Below are 19,043 nucleotides of genomic sequence, written 5' to 3'. Positions count from 1 at the left end.
TGAAGGGGAGACTCCTGACATGAAGGGGAGACTCCCAACGTATAGGAGGGCCCCTTGACACAAAGAGGAGCCTCCACCCTTGAAGGGGAGACTCCCAACGTATAGGAGGGCCCCCTGACACAAAGAGGAGCCTCCACCCTTGAAGCGGTGGCTCCCAACACCAAGAGGGAAGGGTGGCTCCCGACGCCAAGAGGGAAGGGTGGCTCCCGACGTCAAGAGGGAAGGGTGGCTCCCGACGTCAAGAGGGAAGGGTGGCTCCCGACGTCAAGGGGCAAGGGTGGCTCCCGACGTCAAGGGGCAAGGGTGGCTCCCGACGTCAAGGGGCAAGGGTGGCTCCCGACGTCAAGGGGCAAGGGTGGCTCCCGACGTCAAGGGGCAAGGGTGGCTCCCGACGTCAAGGGGCAAGGGTGGCTCCCGACGTCAAGGGGCAAGGGTGGCTCCCGACGTCAAGGGGCAAGGGTGGCTCCCGACGTCAAGGGGCAAGGGTGGCTCCCGACGTCAAGGGGCAAGGGTGGCTCCCGACGTCAAGGGGCAAGGGTGGCTCCCGACGTCAAGGGGCAAGGGTGGCTCCCGACGTCAAGGGGCAAGGGTGGCTCCCGACGTCAAGGGGCAAGGGTGGCTCCCGACGTCAAGGGGCAAGGGTGGCTCCCGACGTCAAGGGGCAAGGGTGGCTCCCGACGTCAAGGGGCAAGGGTGGCTCCCGACGTCAAGGGGCAAGGGTGGCTCCCGACGTCAAGGGGCAAGGGTGGCTCCCGACGTCAAGGGGCAAGGGTGGCTCCCGACGTCAAGGGGCAAGGGTGGCTCCCGACGTCAAGGGGCAAGGGTGGCTCCCGACGTCAAGGGGCAAGGGTGGCTCCCGACGTCGAAGGGGCAAGTGTGGCTCCCGACGTCGAAGGGGCAAGGGTGGCTCCCGACGTCGAAGGGGCAAGGGTGGCTCCCGACGTCGAAGGGGCAAGGGTGGCTTCCGACGTCGAAGGGGCAAGGGTGGCTTCCGACGTCGAAGGGGCAAGGGTGGCTTCCGACGTCGAAGGGGCAAGGGTGGCTTCCGACGTCGAAGGGGCAAGGGTGGCTTCCGACGTCGAAGGGGCAAGGGTGGCTTCCGACGTCGAAGGGGCAAGGGTGGCTTCCGACGTCGAAGGGGCAAGGGTGGCTTCCGACGTCGAAGGGGCAAGGGTGGCTTCCGACGTCGAAGGGGCAAGGGTGGCTTCCGACGTCGAAGGGGCAAGGGTGGCTTCCTACGTCGAAGGGGCAAGGGTGGCTCCCGACGTCGAAGGGGCAAGGGTGGCTCCCGACGTCGAAGGGGCAAGGGTGGCTCCCGACGTCGAAGGGGCAAGGGTGGCTCCCGACGTCAAGAGGGCAAGGGTGGCTCCCGACGTCAAGAGGGCAAGGGTGGCTCCCGACGTCAAGAGGGCAAGGGTGGCTCCCGACGTCAAGAGGGCAAGGGTGGCTCCCGACGTCAAGGGGCAAGGGTGGCTCCCGACGTCAAGGGGCAAGGGTGGCTCCCGACGTCAAGGGGCAAGGGTGGCTCCCGACGTCAAGGGGCAAGGGTGGCTCCCGACGTCAAGGGGCAAGGGTGGCTCCCGACGTCAAGGGGCAAGGGTGGCTCCCGACGTCAAGGGGCAAGGGTGGCTCCCGACGTCAAGGGGCAAGGGTGGCTCCCGACGTCAAGGGTGGCTCCCGACGTCAAGGGGCAGGGTGGCTCCCGACGTCAAGGGGGAGAGTGGCTCCCGACGTCAAGGGGGAGGGTGGCTCCCGACGTCAAGGGGGGAGGGTGGCTCCCGACGTCAAGGGGGAGGGTGGCTCCTGACGTGAAGTGAAGGAGGGAAGGGGGCTTCTAAAGTTAGTTAATTTCCTTACAGCGGTTTCCCATTGATAGATAACATTTACATTGTAGACGGGGGGGGGGGGGCCTCAAGATTTTGCATAATTTTAAAAAGGAGCGGAGACTGAAAAAATGCTTAGAAACGCTGCCTTAGATCGTAAGCTCCTTGGAGGCAGGGACTGATGTGAATGTATGGTGTGTAGAGCGCTGTGTAAACTACTGGCACTAAATAAATACACGCAATAACTAAAAGAAGAATGAAGAAACATTCTGAACCTGCTCTCTACTATTGAGAAGACATTAGGCCCTCTGCTAGACTCCGTCAGGCTTTTGCTGGACTCGCAGCCCCATTTTAGTGGCCCATCCCCGCATCGTCTCAAGTTTTACCAACTGTGTAACAAGCGATAATCTTTGGCAAAACAATACAGCTTTCATGCCACATAAATATTTGTGTTGAAGCCCCCGGACTTAAAACTGTACAAGCCACCCAGCTTGCAGTGCAAGTGTCACCCATGAAATTCATACGGGGACATATTGCCGGCTGCTGTAAAATGTCACAGCATGTGTTGTTAGCTGTTACGGCCCGTTAAAAAGAGCTTCCTCCTAAATTAGGGTAAGAGGAGCACACATGTCCAACGCGCTGCGGCCCCGGCGTATTTCCACTGCTGGCTCAGGACTTTTTACTCAGCGAAGGGACATATATATGGGCAGCGGCAAGGACAGATCATTAAAACAATAGGACAAGTTCTACTTGAAATTTGGACAACATTTTTGTTGGTATTCAGATGCATCCGAATCACAATGGCATCAAATTTCAGCAAATCCGGAATAGATTATAATGTAGAGAAATAATGAATTCTAAAAATTCAAAAATTTATTTTAAAAATTCAAAAATTAATTTGAATTCAATAAATCTGAAACTGAATTGAAAATGGAAACATATTGCAAAAAAATACAGTAAAGTATAAAACTGAAATAAGATGATCCTAATAACAGAAATTAATAGAATAGAAAAAAAAAATTGAATACCGTATTTATCGGCGTATACCGCGCACTTTTTTGCCCTGAAAATCAGGGCGAAATCTTGGGTGCGCGATATACGCTGCTTCCCGCGCCGAGGTTGAACTACTGCGCCGGCATATACCGAGCGCAGTACACTCGTGTATAGTCGGGCAGGCTCGGCTCCTCTCGCAGTCACGTCCTGGACGTACAGGACGCACAGGACGTGACCGCGAGAGGAGCCGAGCCTGCCCGACTATACACGAGTGTACTGCGCTCGGTATATGCCGGCGCAGTAGTTCAAACTTGGCGCGGGGATCGAGCGGGGAGGACACCGCAGAAGGACGCCGGACCCGACGAGGAGGACACCAGCCGCAGCCGGACCCGACGAGGCCGCCGATGGACGCTGCGCAAGACACCAAAACTGTAAGTACTAAAATCTTTTTTTTTTTACAGGAATGCGGGTCCACTTTAGGGGTGCGCGCTATACCCTGGAGCGCGCAATACCCTGATAAATACGGTATATTAGAATAGGAGATAAGGAATATAGCAATCTTCTGAAATAAAATTGATTAAAAAATAAATATACTAACTGAAATCCGAATATACAAAACAGATTTCGAAAATGAATTATTCCAACAATGAATATGAAGAAACAAAATTATTACCGTATATACTCGAGTATAAGCCGACCCGAATATAAGCCGAGACACCTAATTTTACCACAAAAAAATGGGAAAACTTATTGACTCGAGTAGAAGCCTAGGGTGTCCATCTGCATGCCTCACTGTGCCTCACTGTGTCCATGCCTCACTGTGCCCATGCCTAGACTTACGTTTAACATGGGAGTATATAGAAGGGGTGCCCTTCTTTGGGGGGGGAAAAAAACGTGCTCCCCGGCCGTAGGTCCCCCAGACAACAAACTTTGCACACTTGTAGAGGAGAAATGGGGCTACATGTGTGCCAAGTTTCCGGTCCAGGGGACCTACGGCCGGCCGGTCCTGGGTCCCCAAAGTTACCAGAGAAACTACCATTTAACATGGGAGTCTATGGAAGGGGTGCCTGACTTTGAAAAATCGGTGCTCCCCGGCCGTAGGTCCCCTGGCCAACAAACTTTGCACACCTGTAGAGAAAAAGTGGTCCAGAGGTCCTACGGCCGGCCGGTACCGGGTCCCCAAAGTCCGGGAGATCAGGCGCAAAAAGGTGACTCGAGTATAAGCCGAGGGGGGCATTTTCAGCACAAAAAAAATGTGCTGAAAAACTCGGCTTATACTTGAGTATATATGGTAAGTTAAAGTGATTATAAAGGGTTATTTTCTTTTAACCTCTTAGCGCCGGCACCTCCTGGTCCTTTAAGAGGTTTATGATGCTGGGAGGCGGGACTCCGTGGACTGCTGTAATTGGCCGTTATGGCGTTCACGTGATCCTAAAAACTCCTGATCGCAAGGAGCAAATCGGGAGCTTTCGGTTAGGCGACTGTAACCGTGCCAGGAGCACACAGCGCGCACGCTCTTGGCACAGGTGTATTGGCAACAATTCACGCAAATATGCGGCCTCTCGGCGTGAAGGACCAGGAGCCAAGAGGCCGCATATTTGCATATGGCCAGCGCCAAGGGGTTAAATAACAAACATGTTATACTTACCTGCTCTGTAAAATGGTTTTGCACAGAGAAGCCCAGATCCTCTTCTTCTGAGGTCCTCCGCCAGCACCCCTGGCTCCTAACCCTTGACCAGTGACCCCCAACATCAAGCCGCTTGTGATGGGGGCATAGGTGTGTGCACACACCCTAATCACCCTGTGCACCACAGATTCCTCCTACTGCCCTGGCTCCCCCCCCTTACAGCACTGCTGACTTCCCTCCTCTCCAACCAGCTGTTGCTGAGGGGACGTAATAGGATAAGTGGGGGAAGGGGGCGATAAATGTGTAATTTATCTGTCCCTTCCCTTTGTGAATGAACACTGTGAGTTAGGGATGTCCCGATACCGATACTAGTATCGGTATCGGGACCGATACCAAGCATTTCCCCGAGTACTTGTACTCGGGGAAATGCTCCCGATGCCTCAGCTGATACTTGAGCGGGCAGGCAGGGGAGTTGCAAATCTTCTCTCCCCCATGGTCAGTGTTGTCTTCCCCTGACCGTGCTGCTCTCTCACCTCCCCCCGTCCGTCCGTGCCATTCTCTCTCCTCCCCTTCCCCTGTCCGTCCGGTTCTCTCTCCCCCCCCGTCCATGCAGTGCTCTTTCCTCCCCTTCCCCCGTCCGTCCGTCCGTCCCGTTCTCTCTTCCCCCCCCGTCCATGCAGTGTTCTTTCCTCCCCTTCCCCCGTCCGTCCCGTTCTCTCTTCCCCCCCCCGTCCATGCAGTGTTCTTTCCTCCCCGTCCGTCCATCCCGTTCTCTCTCCCCCCCCCCGTCCGTCCGTCCCTGCAGTCTCTCTCCATCCATCCCGTCCCCGTCCGTGCCGCTCTCCCCCCTCAATCTGTCAGGGGGGAGAGCGGAGGTAGGAGCCGCTAAGCCTGGCTCCTACCTTTTCTGAATGAACAGAGTCGGTGATTACCGACTGTCCATTCATATAACTGAGCATCGTAACCTCCTGTGTTTACGATGCTTCAGTTTATGAATGGAGGAGCTTCCCTCCATTCATTTCAGCTGAAGCTGCTGAGAAAGGGACTGGGGAATCTGTGTCCTTAGTCCCTTTCTCTGTCTTAAAGGGGAGATGCCAGAGGTCTGTTAAGACTAGAGGTCGACCGATATATCGGTCGGCCGATATATCGGCCGATATTTGGCAGTTTTTAAGAAATCGGCATCGGCCGATTATTGTAAAAAAATCGGCCGATTTTCGGCTGCCGCGCTAAACCCCGCTCCACGAGAAATGAATCCTTCAGCCACGCTGCTGGTAGCCTGCGCGCCGGCCCCGCCCCCCCTACCTCGACGGGCTGTAGCAGAAAGCAAACTTGTCACAAGCCCGAGCAGCTGCAGTAGTTGCTTGTCTGCGCGAAGAGATCACAAAAGCTTCCTGCATGCTGGGACGGTGGCGGGATTACTTAACATGGGCTCTAGGCTACGGCTGCCGTAGCCTAGAGCCCATGTTAAGTAATCCCGCCACCGTCCCAGCATGCAGGAAGCTTTTGTGATCTCTTCGCGCAGACAAGCAACTACTGCAGCTGCTCAGGCTTGTGACAAGTTTGCTTTCTGCTACAGCCCGTCGAGGTAGGGGGGGCGGGGCCGGCGCGCAGGCTACCAGCAGCGTGGCTGAAGGATTCATTTCTCGTGCTGCTGGAGACTGGGGTAATGTACAGTATTCCTATCATCTCTGATAGGTGCCTCGGCTCTCTAGTGATTGTACTCCAACTCACGTGGGAGCTCACAGGTGTCATCCAATGGACAGTGCTGGAGGGAACAGTGTGTACATGTTAGAGCACACACCTCTCCTGTATACACACTCATTTTATCCATCCCCACCCACGGCCAGCTCCATCCATCCACCCCCCTCTACAAAGCATCTCCCACCCACGGCCAGCTCCATCCATCCATCCCCCTTCACAATACATCCCCCCACCCACGGCCAGCTCGCTCCATCCATCCATCCCCCTTCACAATGCATCCCCCACCCACGGCCAGCTCCATCCATCCATCACCCTTCACAATACATCCCCCACCCACGGCCAGCTCGCTCCATCCATCCATCCCCCTTCACAATGCATCCCCCACCCACGGCCAGCTCCATCCATCCATCACCCTTCACAATACATCCCCCACCCACGGCCAGCTCGCTCCATCCATCCATCCCCCTTCACAATGCATCCCCCACCCACGGCCAGCTCCATCCATCCATCCCCCTTCACAATACATCCCCCACCCACGGCCAGCTCGCTCCATCCATCCATCCCCCTTCACAATACATCCCCCACCCACAGCCAGCTCCATTCATCACCCTTCACAATACATCCCCCACCCACGGCCAGCTCGCTCCATCCATCCATCCCCCTTCACAATGCATCCCCCACCCACGGCCAGCTCCATCCATCCATCCCCCACCAACGGCCAGCTCCATCCATCCACCCCCCTTCACAATGCATCCCCCACCCACGGCCAGCTGCATCCATCCATCCCCCTTCACAATTTATCCCCCACCCACGGCCAGCTCGCTCCATCCATCTATCCCCCTTCACAATGCATCCCCCACCCACGGCCAGCTGCATCCATCCATCCCCCCTCTACAATGCATCCCTCACCCACGGCCAGCTCCATCCATCTTCACAATGCATCCCCCACCCACGGCCAGCTCCATCCATCCCCCTTCACAATACATCCCCCACCCATGGCCAGCTCCATCCATCCACCCCCCTTCACAATGCATCCCCCACCCACGGCCAGCTGCATCCATCCATCCCCCTTCACAATTCATCCCCCACCCACGGCCAGCTCGCTCCATCCATCTATCCCCCTTCACAATGCATCCCCCACCCACGGCCAGCTGCATCCATCCATCCCCCCTCTACAATGCATCCCTCACCCACGGCCAGCTCCATCCATCTTCACAATGCATCCCCCACCCACGGCCAGCTCCATCCATCCCCCTTCACAATACATCCCCCACCCATGGCCAGCTCCATCCATCCACCCCCCTTCACAATGCATCCCCCACCCACGGCCAGCTGCATCCATCCATCCCCCTTCACAATTTATCCCCCACCCACGGCCAGCTCGCTCCATCCATCTATCCCCCTTCACAATGCATCCCCCACCCACGGCCAGCTGCATCCATCCATCCCCCCTCTACAATGCATCCCTCACCCACGGCCAGCTCCATCCATCTTCACAATGCATCCCCCACCCACGGCCAGCTCCATCCATCCCCCTTCACAATACATCCCCCACCCACGGCCAGCTGCATCCATCCACCCCCTCCCTCCATCCACAGCCAGCACCATCCATCTCTTCCCCTCCACAAAGCATCCCCCCTCCAAGGCCAGCAACATCCAGCCATCCCCCTCCACAATGCATCCCCCAGGCACAGCCAGCACCATCTTTCCCCCTCCACAACGCATCTCCCACCCACGCCCAGCACCATCCATCCTCCTCCACAATGCATCCCAATCCAAAAATCGGCCCAAAATATCGGCCGCAAAAATCGGCCTCATATATCGGCCATCGGCTGCCCCGATTTCTAAATATCGGCATCGGCATCGGCCAGAGAAAAACCCATATCGGTCGACCTCTAGTTAAGACCCCTGAAATCTCACCAAAGCCCCCCAACAGGGCTGATTAAAATAAAAAATTGCAATAAATATTAAAAAATAAATAAAATGTAAAAAAATAAATAAAAAAAAAACACACTGACAATTCACCCCCCACCCCCCCCCCAAAAAAATAAATAAATTAAAATCACTGTAAAAAAAAAACATAGTAAAAAAAAATAAAAAATACTGCCACTGTCACATGACATTAAAAAAAGTCCATAAAACACATAGAAAAGTGGCTTTGTTCCACCCCCTGCTCTCTCCACCTTCTGTGGTTAACAGCAGTGGGAGCCAATGGCTCATGCTGCTGTGCGTCAGCCAATGAGAAGATGGAGTCCCGGGACAGCTGAGGCTCCTGTACACATTACTGGATAGAGATGGGGCTCAGGTAAGTAGTAGGGGGGCTGTGGGTGGAGCAGCACACAGAAGGTAAAAAAAAGGGGGGGGGCTGTGGGTGGAGCAGCACACAGAAGGTAAAAAAAAAAAGGGGGGGGCTGTGGGTGGAGCAGCACACAGAAAGTAAAAAATTTAAACAACTCAGCCTTTACCACTTTATTGAAAGAATCCTGAACAAGACAAATCAAATTGTTCCATTGCGCACATCTCTATTAAATAATAAGTAATGGGCACCGACCTGTAAATTCTTCAGGTGGTGTCTGAGCTTCAAAAAGGAATCCAGAGATTTCTCAACCTGAGCGAAGAGCTCCAGAATCCTGCGTTTTAGGGAAAACAATAAAATCAACAATAGAAGGCCGTTAGATTATTGTACAGAATCATAAATAAGAATGAGAAACAATTTGATGTTATAAAAGCAAGCCTTATTTTGATTGGTGGATTTCTTTCAGGCGACGAACCCCGACTATTCTCTCCACCCCTTCCTGCCGCTGCCCCGTGGCCCTATGAGAGCTTCTAAATGCCGGGAGGCGGAGACGGGCATATCAATAATTTTTTTTGAAGTTTACAGGACAATTCGGCATTAGGTAATTAGTAACTAGTCTGCATCTCCCCAAAATAATACATAAAATCTGGCCTGTTAGTGGGCCCTGAGGACAGGGTTGATGACCACTGGATTAAACAACATATCGTAAATCTGTATTGCAGTACAGAGAACATTTTGGGGAGAGTTTTAAGCACTTAACCCCCGGACCATATTGCTGGTCAAAGACCAGAGCACTTTTTGCGATTCGGCACTGCGTCGCTTTAACAGAAAATTGCGCGGTCGTGCGACGTGGCTCCCAAACAAAATTGGTGTCCTTTTTTCCCCACAAATAGAGCTTTCTTTTGGTGGTATTTGATCACCTCTGCGGTTTTTATTTTTTGCGCTATAAACAAAAAAAGAGCGACAATTTTGAAAAAAATGCAATATTTTTTACTTTTTGCTATAATAAATATCCCCCAAAAATATACGAAAACATTTTTTTTCCTCAGTTTAGGCCGATACGTATTCTTCTACCTATTTTTGGTAAAAAAAAAAAATAATCACAATAAGCGTTTATCGATTTGGTTTGCGCAAAATGTATAGCGTTTACAAAATAGGGGATAGTTTTATTGCATTTTTATAAAAAAAAATTTTTTTACTACTAATGGCGGCGATTAGCGATTTTTTTCATGACTGCGACATTATGGCGGACACTTCGGACAATTTTGACACATTTTTTGGGACCATTGTCATTTTCACAGCAAAAAATGCATTGTTTACAGTGAAAAATTACAATTGCAGTTTGGGAATTAACCACAAGGGGGCGCTGAAGGGGTTAAGTGTGACCTCATCTGTGTTTCTAACTGTAGGGGGGTGTGGCTGTAGGTGTGACATCATTGATTGTGGTTCCATATATTAGGGAACACACGATCGATGACGGCGCCACAGTGAAGAACGGGGAAGCTGTGTTAGTTGCCAAGCGAGAGCCAAGAGATCTTAAGGATTTAGAGAACATCTGTAGAGAAGAGGGGACCAAAATCCCTCCTGAGATGTGTGGAAACCTGATCACCAACTACAAGAAACATCTGACCTCTGTGCTTCCCAACAAGGGCTTCTCTACCAAGTACTAGTCATGTTTTGCTCGGGGATCAAATACTTGTTTCTGTTTCAATAATTGTTTTTGAAATTTACAGGACAATTCGGCATTAGGTAATTAGTAACTAGTCTGCATCTCTCCCAAGGTAATACATAAAATCTGGCCTGTTAGTGGGCCCTGAGGACAGGGTTGATGACCACTGGATTAAACATTGTAAATCTGTATTGCAGTACAGAGAACATTTTTGGGAAAGATTTAACATCTTATGTTACATAAGATCTGTTACCACTCGTTACCCCATATCAGGAACAGGGAAAACTCTTTCATACTCAGTTGTGACATGACGCTACTTGTATATCAAGACAAATCGCTTGTATATATACGGTAGTCAAAACATTTTTTTTTACATTTTGCTTGTCTTGCAAAAAGCTCTCAAACCAAGTTACTCTCAAACCAAGGTTTTACTGTACTTATTTTACTCACTTAACAGCAACTCCATTTATATCATTTTTATCATGTGTGTTTTCTGGATTTTTGGTTGACATTCTGTCTCTCTCATTTAAAATACACCTATGATAAATTGTAGACCCTTCATTTCTTTGTAAGTGGGCAAACTTACCGAATCTGCAGGGGATCAAACCACTTTTTCCCCCCACTGTATATTACATTTTTTATACAGATTAACCACTTAAGGACCGCCTCCTGCACATATACGTCGGCAGAATGGCACGGATGGGCACAAGCACATACCTGTACGTCCTCTTTAAGTGACCAGCCGCGGGTCGTGGGCGCACGCCCACGACCCGGTCCGAAGCTCCGCGGCCGTGGGACCCGATCGCCGCCTGAGTACCGCGATCGGTCAACGGAGCTGAAGAACGGGGAGAGCTGTGTGTAAACACAGCTTCCCCGTTCTTCACAGTGGCAGCTTCATTGTTCATGTGTTCCCTAATTTAGGGAAACACGATCAATGACGTCACACGTCCAGCCCCGCCCCACTACAGTTAGAAAAACATATGAGGTCACACATAACCCCTTCAGCTCCCCCTAGTGGTTAACTACCAAACTGCAATTGTAATTTTCACAATAAACAGTGCATTTTTATAAAAAAAATTGCTGTGAAAATGACAATTGTCCCAAAAATGTGTCAAAATTGTCTGATGTGTCCGCCATAATGTCGCAGTCATGAAAAAAAAAAAAAGAAGCTGATCGCCGCCATTACTAGTAAAAAAAAATAAAAAAAATAATAAAAATGCAATAAAACGATCCCCTATTTTGTAAACGCTATAAATTTTGCGCAAACCAATCGATAAACGCTTATTGCGATTTTTGTTTACCAAAAATATGTAGAAGAATACGTATCGGCTTAAACTGAGGGAAAAAAAAAAGTTTTTTTATATCTTTTTGAGGGATATTTATTATAGCAAAAAGTAAAAAATACTGATTTTTTTTTCAAAATTGTCGCTCTATTTTTGTTTATAGCGCAAAAAATAAAAACCGCAGAGGTGATAAAATACCATCAAAAGAAAGCTCTATTTGTGGGGAGGGGGGGGGGGAAAAGGACGCCAATTTTGTTTGGGAGCCACGTCGCACAACCGCGCATTTGTCAGTTAAAGCAACGCAGTGCCGAATCGCAAAAACTGGCCGGGTCCTTTACCTGCATAAAGGTCCGGTCTTAAAGCGGAGCTCCACCATAAAGTGGAACTCGCGCTGATTGGATGATTGGAACCCCCCCCCTCCGGTGTCACATTTGACACCTTTCAGGGGTGAGGGGGGTGCAGATACCTGTCTAAAGACAGGTATTTGCACCCACTTTCGGCCCAGCATTCACGGGCAAAAGACAGGCATTGCATAACATCCTGTCGCCCCCCCCCCCCCCGTTGTGTGCTGGGAACATTCGGCTCCCAGCACACAGCGGGAGCCAATCGGTGGGCGCAGCGCGACTCGCGCATGCTCCGTAGGGAACCGGTTAGTGAAGCCGGAGCGCTTCACTTCCTGGTTCCCTCACCGTGGATGGAGGGGGGAGCAGCAGGGTGACGAGCGATCGCTCCTCCTCTGCTGCGGACGTCGCTGGACTCCTGGACAGGTAAGTATCCTAATATTAAAAGTCAGCAGCTGCAGTATTTGTACCTGCTGGCTTTTAATACTTTTTTTTTGGCCGAATATCCGCTTTAAGTGCTTAAAATACACCTATGATAAATTACAGACCCTTCATTTCTTTGTAAGTGGGCAAACTTACCGAATCTGCAGGGGATCAAACCACTTTTTCCCCCCACTGTATATTACAATTTTTATACAGATTAATATATATAGGCATGTAGCGAATTTGGCGTCTAGACCGCTTTTTTTTCTTCTTTGCGATTACACTTTGCTCTGCGTCTAATTAAAGCTCCATGGGCAATGAATGTAAAGGGTGGTAAGCGTTTTCTGTGCCTGTCACTGTACTATGTGTGAGGTTAGAGGTTAGTGTATCTCTAAGTGGTACAGAGCCTTTAAATAACCTTCGCTATGATATACTGCGGACACTCGCCCCCCCCCCCCCCTTACAATAAGAATAACAGTATTAAAGTTGTAAATGGATATCGGGCCCCTGGAAACCGGAGCCATGCAGCGGTGGTCCCTCCCATCTTGATCCCGCACAAGGCCTGATTACAAGTGGCATTTACCAGGCACTTAGGTTTGCTGTTTACTGCATTCCCGCGGCTGCGACAGATGGCTGCCAGGAGAGGAAATGTCAGCGTGAGGGCATTATTCGAGATGTAAATTGCTTTGGGGCTGGAAAGTTCACACGGAATAGCTGATTTCGTGTTATCTTATGCCCCTAGAATGCTATACGTTTAAACCGCAGCTCATTCCCGGTGATGCTGAAATACTTGTTCCATTCCCGGTGTGTGCAGCCGGGCCAGCGTGGCTGAGGTGTGGGCGGGCTCTAATAAAGCTTAGTTAGACTCGGCCAATCGGAATGGATTCTGGCAATTCGTGTGGTGTCACTTTCAAACAACTCAATGTGAAAGGCGCGGGGGGGGGGGGGGGGGGGGGGTTGTTAAACTAATTTAGGCAGGCTGGTTTAGAGCGGAGCCATCGCTTTGCTGATCAGCTAAATCGTATCTGGAAACATCCTGAAAATTTGTAATAGCGAAGTGCTTCAAAGTTCTCACACGTGTGCGCCTCTGTATGTGTAGACGGGGGGCCACCAGGGGCGGCTGCCCTGGGCACAATGGTTTATTGCAGGGATGGGGGCACCCTGGCCCTAGCCCTAAGGGAAGGGGGGTGCAGTTTGGAATCTTTGCCCTGGGTGACCTTTTCCTGGCACTGGGGGCCACAGATTAGTTTAATGACCATGCTGGAGGAGGGGTTCCATATACACCTGCTGCAGGCCCCACGCATGCAGGGCCGGCGCTCCCGCTAGGCAAACTAGGCAGCCGCCAAGAGCGCACTGCTGCCTAGAGCAGGGATCCTCAAACTACGGCCCTCCAGCTGTTGCAAAACTACACATCCCATGAGGCATTGTAAAACTCTGACATTCACAGACATGATGGGAATTTTAGTTCCTGAACAACTGGAGGGCCATAGTTTGAAGACCCATGGCCTAGAGGATGCAGCCACGGCCCGCTGACTCCCCATTAGCCTCGCCGAGGAACATGAGGCAAAGGAGGCGGGCATGAGGTCGGTGGAGGAGGCGGGCACAGCTAGGGGAGGCGGATACAGCTGGTGACTTGAAGGCGGAAAAAGTGGGCACAGCAGGGGAGGCAGGCACAAGTGGTGATTTGAAGGTGGGCACAGCTAGGGAAGGCGGGTACAGCTGGTGACTCGAAGGCAGAGGAGGCGGGCACAGCAGGGGGAGGTGGGCACAGCTGGTGACTCGAAGGTAGAGGAGGTGGGCACAGCAGGGGAGGCGGGCACAGCTGGTTATTTGAAGGTGGGCACAGCTAGGTGAGGCGGGCACAGCTGGTGACTTGAAGGCAGAGGAGGCGGGCACAGCAGGGGAGGTGGGCACAGCTGGTGACTCGAAGGCAGAGGAGGCGGGCACAGCAGGGGAGGCGGGCACAGCTGGTGATTTGAAGGTGGGCACAGCTAGGGGAGGCGGGCACAGCTGGTGACTCGAAGGCAGAGGAGGCGGGCACAGCAGGGGAGTTGGGCACAGCTGGTGACTTGAAGGCAGAAAAGGCGGGCACAGCAGGAGCGGCGGGACTCTAAACGTACCTGCAGCCTGATGGTGCCCTCGACAAGACTGACAACACCCTGGCTGCACACCCTGGGGGAAGTGTTAGTCTTGCCTAGGGCACGAGATAGAGAAGCACCGGCTCTGCACGCAGGCACAGTGTGATGGTGCCAGCTAATTCTGAAGTCCTCCAATCGTGAGACACTTCGGGTTGTTTAAATGAATGAAAAGGCAGAACTTTTTCTTTTCATTTTGGATAGAATGTAGAAGAGCTTAAACCTTTGTCAGGTTTTTATTGCTGTGCTCCTGCTAGAAAGGGTCATCCTCCTTTGTACTGGTGTCCGTGAGACAGAAATTTGTGAAAATCCAAATTTTTACAGTTGTCCCCAGGACCTAAGGTGAGGGTAAATCATCCAACGGGGACACCTGTTTCTTTGACAACTGTCTGGAGCTGGCTACACATTATACAATTTTTCTTTTAGATTTACCAAAAACTATATAACAGGAGGTCAAACCGAAACATTTCATTTGTATGCATTTAGGCAGACCCTTGGACTACATAGTTGAAGGTAAACCAAAAGGAAATGGTATAATGTGTAGCCAGCTTAAATTAGAACCCCCTTCACTTTGCTGAGATTTCTGATCGTATTGTGTTGTGTCTCATCAGGACACCAAAAGCAAACCTATAAACCAACAGAGATCGTAACTCTTCCCTACTTAACCAATAATATTACACATATACATATATTCACTCCCTGGCCACTTTATTAGGTACACCTATTCAACTGACAAAGAAAAAATATATTTTGCTTAGTGTATATGTAAATAAATAAATTAAAGGGGTTGTAAAGGAATTTTTTTTCCCTAAATAGCTTCCTTTACCTTAGTGCAGTCCTCCTTCACTTACCTCATCCTTCCATTTTGCTTTTAAATGTCCTTATTTCTTCTGAGAAATCCTCACTTCCTGTTCTTCTGTCTGTAACTCCACACAGTAATGCAAGGCTTTCTCCCTGGTGTGGAGTGTCGTGCTCGCCCCCTCCCTTGGACTACCGGAGAGTCAGGACGCTCTCTACGTTGCAGATAGAGAAAGGAGCTGTGTGTTAGTGGGCGTCCTGACACTCCTGCTCACCCCCTCAAGAGGCTTTCTCCACACCAGGGAGAAAGCCTCGCAATACGGTGTGTAGTTACAGACAGAAGAACAGGAAGTGAGGATTTCTCAGAAGAAATAAGGACATTTAAAAGCAAAATGGAAGGACGAGGTAAGTGAAGGAGGACTACACTAAGGTAAAGGAAGCTATTTAGGAAAAAAAAAAAATTGTACCTTTACAACCCCTTTAAATAATTATATCACAGCAGCACTCACAACATTGTAGACAGCAACTTCCAAAAATCATTAAAAAAAAGTGTTGCCTCACAGAAAACATCTATTCAGACGAAACGTACGTCGGCAGGGCAGGAATTAGCGGTGACATCATCACGCTCGTGAGAGTGTTAGGATGGTTTTCATTTCCAATGCCTGCGATTACAGTCTTGCTATAAGTAGTTTTTTAATAAATTGCCCGTTATTTTTATCTGGACGTTGCACAATAAGTTTTTTTCTCATATGATCAATAGTTAAATCGGCTTCTGTGAATATTCTTTGGTTTTCTCGTTGGCTCATTTTCACCAACGGTCCCCCACAAGGAGGCTGGCAAGACAATCTGCACCTAATGTGAGGGGTAATAAAGTTCACAGATGCTATTATAGACCTTGATAGGTCATTTGATCTAGTAGGACGACATTTTTGTCTGACCTGAACACTGGGTGTATTTTTTTTTGCTAGAATCTTGCACGGTATTTGCGCAATAATTTTTCAAACACCTTTTTTTGGGTGAAAAATGTATTTTCTTTGGTTTCATGAATTAAAAAAATAATAACAAAAAAACAGGAAAGTTAGCCCAATTTTTTTGTATAATGTGTAAGATGAAATTACGCCGAGTAAATAGATACCCAACATGTCACACTTTAAAATTGCGCACATTAATGGAATGGTGCCAAACTTCTGTACTTAAAAATCTCCATAGGCGACACTTTAACCACTTCCTTACCGGGCCTATTTTGGCACTGTTCTCCTTTATGTAAAAATCACAATTTTTTTGCTAGAAAATTAATCAGAACCCCCAAACATTATATATTTTTTTTAGCAGACACCCTAGGGAATAAAATGGCGGTCATTGCAACTTTTTTTCTCGCACGGTATTTGCGCAATAATTTTTCAAACGCCTTTTTTTAGGGAAAAAAACAGTTTCATGAATTAAAAAATAACAAAACAGTAAAGTTAGCCCAATTTTTTTGTATAATGTGAAAGACGATGTTACGCCGAGTAAATAGATACCTAACATGTCACGCTTTAAAATTGCGCACACTCATGGAATGGTGCCAAACTTCGGTACTTAAAAATCTCCATAGGCGACTCTTTAAATTTTTTTACAGGTTACTATTTTAGAGTTACAGAGTAGCTCTAGTGATAGAATTGTTGCACACGCTTTAACGCACGCGATGATACCTCACATGTGGGGTTTGAACGGTGTTTACATATGTGGGCGGGACTTGCATGCGCGTTCGCTTCTGCACGCGAGCGACCGGGACAGGGGCGTTTTAAATTTTTTTTTTTATTATTTTTTTACTTCATTCTTTTATTTTTACACTTTTTTTGACATTTTTTTTTTTTGATCACTTTTATTCCTATTACAAGGAATGTACACATCCCTTGTAATAGGAATCACTGTGACAGGTCCTCTTTATGGAGAGATGTGGGGTCAATAAGACCCCACATCTCTCCTACAGGCTTACAAGCATGAAATCGGTGAAAAACATTTCACCGATTACATGCCGACAGCCGCGATTGCGGCTTTGTTTACTTCCGGGTACCGGGCGTGACGTCATAACGTCGCGCCCGGCCCTCCGACGGTCATAGAGATGACTGTGACCGTCTGGTCACCAGTCATCTCTATGGTCCAGCAACGCGTGCCGGCCGATTCGCTCTCCGGGCCCCCGATGGCACGGGAGAGCCCGGAGAAGCACCGGATGGCGGCGGGAGGGGCGACCCGTCACAATTGGTAACGGAAGTGACGTTTCGTTGCCGCCATCTTGCTACACCCCGCACTTCTCCATAGTAAGGATACTCTGAGAAGGGGGAGAGCGGACATCTTGTTACACGCACCAGAGTGCGTGTTACACTTATTCTTAACAGTAACAGCCTTAGTAAATCAACCCCAATGAATCTCTGATTATAATAATATATACATGTTTTTGATAAAGTGGAAAAAAAAAAAAAAAGGATTAGAACCAGTCAGGGTTTTTCTTCTTTTTTTTCTGCCGTTGATGGCGATTCGCCCGATATGTCACAGCGACCATAGTCACAAGAATCAAAAGAGAGGAGAAATCTAAAATTTGGAGGAAGAAGAAAAAGAAAAAGAAAAAGAAAAAGAAAAAGAAAGAAAGAAAGAAAGAAAGAAAGAAAGAAAGAAAGAAAGAAAGAAAGAAAGAAAGAAAGAAAGAAAGAAAGAAAGAAAGAAAGAAAGAAAGAAAGAAAGAAAGAAAGAAAGAAATGGGAAATCTTCCAATGGGGACGCTTGTTCTGGTGACGGGGAAGACGGAGATTTCCCCCAGCAGTCTCCTTCCTGTAACAGGAGTTTGATTTTTGGTGGTAAGGCTCACTAAGGCTCACCTAAGGGCATGCAGACAATGGAGCTCATCAGATTAGAAGACTGAGACTGGAATTCATTTTCTTGATTTAGAAATCATTGTAAAAAATGTACATTAAAAAAAACAAAAACAAAAAAAAAACACATTTCCCAGTGTAATGGTGTATTCCGGCCGCATTCTAATTTCCTTATCATTTGATGAAAGTAGAACCAAATTGTAACTTACTCATCACTTTCATCAGCTGCAGGCTGCCCTCTCCTGGTCTCTTCTGGCTCTGCGGGCTCCTCAACAGCTGGATCTGTACAATAAGAGAGGGCAAAGTTTTAGCACAGAAACAAGTTTATATATACAAACACATACAGATCTTTACAGACTAGTGTGAGAAAAAGAAACAAGGATTAAAATATTTATAGAGCAGTAAAGCTTTGGGCAATATATAATGAAGCTTACAGAGGCAAAACCATTTTTTTTTTTAATCCCCTGCAGATTTTGTAAATTTGCCAACTTACAAAGAAATGAAAGGTCTGTAATTTTTATCATAGGTGTATTTTAACTAGATGCCGACCAGCCACCGCAGTTCTTCGGCGGCAGATCGGCTCTCCTGCGCGAGAGCCTGTAGCTCTACGTCGGCTCTCGAAGCGGCTCCTGGTCCTGTCAGGGGAGAAATGTATGAACAGCGATCAGTCATTTCCCCTAGTGAGGCCACCCCCCCACAGTTAGAACACACCCAGGGAACATACTTAACCCCTGCCCCGCCCCCTAGTGTTAACCCCTTCCCTGCCAGTGGCATTTTTATAGTAATCAATGCATTTTTATAGCACTGATCGCTATAAAAATGACAATGGTCCCAAAAATGTGTCAGTGTCCGAAATGTCCGCCATATTGTCGCAGTACTGAAAAAAAATAAAAAATAAAAAAAAAAACGCTGATCGCCGCCATTACTAGTAAAAATATTAAAGGAGTTCTCTGACCTAAAACTTTTAACCCCCGCTGTGCCCGGGCTGTAAAACTATACAAAATAAACTTTCACTTACCTGCCTACGATCCCCCGTTGTTCCGATATCGCCGTCCCGTTCTCCGGTCCCGGTCTCTTCCGCTTCCTGTGTGTCGGTGACTCATAG

Source organism: Rana temporaria, chromosome 7, assembly GCF_905171775.1.
Source record: "Rana temporaria chromosome 7, aRanTem1.1, whole genome shotgun sequence".
NCBI lineage: Eukaryota > Metazoa > Chordata > Amphibia > Anura > Ranidae > Rana > Rana temporaria.
Note: the sequence above shows the minus strand (reverse complement) of the source record.